Here is a 4246-nt window from a genome sequence, read left to right as displayed (position 1 = left end):
TTTTATCAAAATTATATAATTGTATTTTATCAAACCCCTAATAGAATTTTCTTGATTTACCTCATATATTCATTGAAATCGTAGATAAATAATTATCGAAATAGACACACGTAAAGTAAAAAGATATTATTTTACTTAGTCTTATCACCAAAGTCGTATCAAAGAAAAAAATGAAATATTTGACCAATTGAAGGAGACAAAATTGATTCAGAATTGGATCAATACTAAAGTAAAAACACATCTTCTGCTTTGTTGATTTTGTAATGTGCTGAAGTAATCGTAACTTCATAATTTATATTAATTACCAAAGTATATATATTCTATAACTTCATCATAATTTATATTTGCCAAAGTATTTGATATTATATAACTTTATAATTTATATTTATTGACAAAGTAATTAATTAAAAAGATTTTATTGTTTTATATTATCCTGAAATAATTAATAAAAAATGATTTCATAATTATTAAATTATGATGAAATAAATATTTTCTTTAACTTTGACATAATTTTAATGTCAAAGTATTTTATTTTTTATTACTTCACCGTCTAATTTTAGTATTGAGGTAAATAACTACGGTGTAATGTAACATAATTTTTAATTTAATGAAGTAATTACTTATTACTACTAAGTGATAACATGTAATAATGTGATCGGTTGAAACGGGATGATAAGATACTACAATATCTTAAACTGAGGTCCCACAACTAACAAGCTGCATACCAAGCTTAATAAAAAATATCACTAAGTATCATAACTTCACATTTTAACAATAAATACAAAACTGAATATGTGCATCATTTAACCAATCATAAAAAACTAATCAAAATAAACAATTGAATCACCCTCTTATGCAACAAAATCTTACTCTGGTTAAAAATATACTAGAAACCATAGTCCAGCAAATCACGTGCTAAATTAGCAAGCTCTTTCTTTAACTTTCTACTACAAATCACACAACTTTTATCCTAAATAATCTCGTGCTAAATTAGTAATTGAACTTTTAGCAAATCTAATGGTCGTCCAGAAATGTAGACGTCTGTAAGAAATCATATAGTGATACATATGACAAGTCTTGGTAATGAATTCCACAATATCATAGGCAATATTTCCTTACACATCAATCTGTTCTTTCTCGGTTGGTCCCTGAAATTAATAAATCATAAGTTAGTATTTAGACAATGCAAAAACATTTCCTCTGGCTCACCTTGACAAAATAAGCTCCTATAGCAAACTTTTTACCAAGCTTCTTTGATGCATCACTCAGTTTTACACCTAAAAATATCTCATAAATTATAAATAATGGAGTAAATAGTAATATTTGTAATATGTTCAGATGTCTTGTTTCTCAAATTTAGTTGTAAATAATATTGTTTGGCTGTCACTCACCAAATAGTTCAAGGCCTTTCACAACAAAAACACTTTTGTACTTATTGGAAACAATCTTTTCAATAATAAGTTCTTGTTTCTCCTAGATCAAAATAAGCTAATCCTAATTAGCATATTATAGCAAAAATCATTAAGAATACAACATTAACTAAAACATGTGAAGATTTAGATTTTCATTGATTATCCTCCTGATCTAAGGTTTCACATCGCTCAAGCTTCAAACTCTATCATACCACAATTTAGATCTTCTATAAAATCATGATCACAGTGAACCTATCAATTTTAATCATTAGAACATAGAAACGTTGCACAAATTGAAGCCTGTCCTAACTCTACTTGATAAACCATTTTGAATAAAACTATGGAGGATTGTATAAAGTCGATACCATGAAAAGAAACCAATAACTAAATGGATAATTTGATGGACTTAGGGTGTTACCAATATATGAAGAAATGTAAATTGACAAGTTAGTTCATTTTAGCTAGATAGGCCAAGATGAATAACAATGAATGGGGCCTTTAGGTAATTTATATTGAAATATACTTAACAACATATAAGGTTAAACAAATAACAAAAATCATCCAATATTGAGATTACAATTGAGATAAGCTAGCACTGATAAACTAGTCAGAAGGCTTACCAGCAAGCTCAAATGCATGAATATATATTTTTCATTATACAGGTTAGTTAATCACCAGACAAGAATTGTGTATCCATTGTGCAATCAATCTCAAATTCTTTGACTTTGATCATAGATGAATAATTTACAAAGTCACAATAAATAATTAAGTCTCTGAAGCTCTTTGTATGGTGAATTGAAAATTTTGAAATATAAATATATTTGGAGGTATACACACACTATTTCTAAGAGTAATAAACTTTGTGCATAATAATATCCTTAATCAAAGATGAAAATTATTTATTTGATAAAACTCAAAAAGGCATGATTTGCATCTCCTAAGCTGAGATAAAACAAACCGAAGTTTACATAACTCACCTTCTTCTTTATCTTACCACCAGTAAGGTGCTTTACTTCTTCTTGCTTAGATGTTGAAGCACTACCTACCTATTCAAGAAATTCAGAATTTTAAACAAAGAAAGAGAGAAACAAGGTCCGATGAGGGACATCTAAAGTGACACTGATAACTAAACCCTAGATATGCAATGATTGGAATTAGAAGAATTGATGGTACTAAAAGAAATACACGGGAAATTATTCGAAATAGTATCCTATTTACAATTACTGATTGTAAGCATGCACCACAGGAATTCTTTCTAACCTAGGTCACAAAATTAAACTACTCCAATATCAGATTATTGATTTTGTTTCTAAAGTCGATTTATAGATTAACATTTCAAAGAAAGCCCCGTCATTTATTAAATTTCAATGAAAAGGTAGATCAGAATACTGAGAGCTCACTTCATGAAGATGGGTAAAGAAATGAATAAGAAAAAAAACAAAAAGTACGCATCATGAATAACCTGAAGGAGCCCACCAGCATCTCCCCTTGCGTCAGTGGAACCCAAAATCGCCACCGACTTCATCTACTAGGCGGCTTTGTCTGCATCTATGTTTTCCAAAATTAACCTAGATTTATCACTTGATTGGAAAGAGAGAGATACAAGAAGGAGGTGGTGAAGATAAAGAGGAAGATACCTTTGAGGATCAGGGTACATATCGGGAGCGTGGGTACGGAGCCAAGGCTTGCACTTCTCTAAGTTAGGGCCAAACTCGCAGTACTCCACAGGAATGTCGCAAACACCACAGTAGAGGACACGCACCGCCTATGGCTTGTCCGCCATGGTGGTCGATGATGAGGGGGACTTTCTGTTGCCTTCTAACACTCTCTCTCTCTCTCTCTCTCTCTCTCTCTCTCTCTCTCAATTTCCTTTCAAAGAGATGCCCCAATTTCTTGGAAACTACCAGTTCGTCTGGAACTTTGCCAAAGACTACGAAGAAAAGAGGGAGGAGGGTTAGAATCCAGATTGAACAGGAGTAGAAAGAACAGAACCCATTACCCATGGGACTTTGACATTGAAGTGGAGAGAGGATAAGGGAAGCTTAGTGGAGCAGATTATGGAAGATTCAAGCTAGATTTTAACCAATAAATATGCTAGAGGAAGTGCGGGATGGAAGTAGGGTTTTGCGGTGACCTCTCTGGGAGCTTCTCCTTCTCCCTGGCACTCGAGGGACCGATCCAGGAAAACAGAGGTCGCCGCGAAGAAGAAGAGAAAGAATCGGTCAGTGTTGGAGAAAAATAGGTCACACGCCTTGGGTTTTAGTCAAGTGCGAATCGAGTAAACAAATGTAACTGGATCTAACTTATCTTTTAGCTGGTTCAAACTTATTATTTCATTATTTAAAAATATAATGTTTATTTTAAAACTTATTACTTCATCATCGAATAAAGATTATGAAATAAATTAGTATTTAAAATTAGAAATGAAGCTTTTTTTTTTAATCTATGAAATCTAAAACGATATTTATATGTCAATTTTATTGTCAAAGTTTATTACCATATATCTTATTTCATAATTATTAATAAGTAACTATTAACGAAGTCTATCATCAAAATTTTACTAGTGAACATTATTATATTTTTTCTATTGTAAGACATTGAAAAAATTACATCTAACTTATGAACAAATGATGCAATTATCAAATTTGAAAGAAAAAGAAAAGTTACAGATAAGTGTGCTGGGACATTTTATAAGATTTTTTTTTTTCTTTGAAGCTTCCACGAAGAGAAGAGTCTAAATATATCTCCATGAAAGACACATTCAAATTATAAATAATAGCCCCTTTCTTTATTTCTCAGCATATTAAAAGTACCATAATTTAGAGGGTTACTAA

At 31.0% G+C, this 4246-nt stretch overlaps 1 long non-coding RNA gene across 2 annotated transcripts; it reads right to left on the bottom strand.

Annotated features, from left to right (window-relative positions):
* Window positions 1–866: 866 nt before the first annotated feature.
* LOC121970049 lies at window positions 867–3690 on the bottom strand. Of its 2 annotated transcripts, none has more exons than XR_006108825.1 (5): window positions 3412–3690; window positions 3050–3342; window positions 2875–2960; window positions 2390–2458; window positions 867–1148 (listed from the first exon to the last, which is right to left on the bottom strand). It is a non-coding gene; the product is annotated as an uncharacterized LOC121970049 (long non-coding RNA). The 2 variants fall into 2 exon arrangements; XR_006108826.1 differs by having other exon boundaries at window positions 3547–3690.
* Between the last annotated feature and the right edge of the window lie 556 nt (window positions 3691–4246).

Source organism: Zingiber officinale, chromosome 4A (assembly GCF_018446385.1).
Source record: "Zingiber officinale cultivar Zhangliang chromosome 4A, Zo_v1.1, whole genome shotgun sequence".
NCBI classification, from domain to species: domain Eukaryota; kingdom Viridiplantae; phylum Streptophyta; class Magnoliopsida; order Zingiberales; family Zingiberaceae; genus Zingiber; species Zingiber officinale.
The sequence above is the reverse complement of the archived record's forward strand: the minus strand, read 5'-3'. Positions and strand labels throughout refer to the sequence as shown.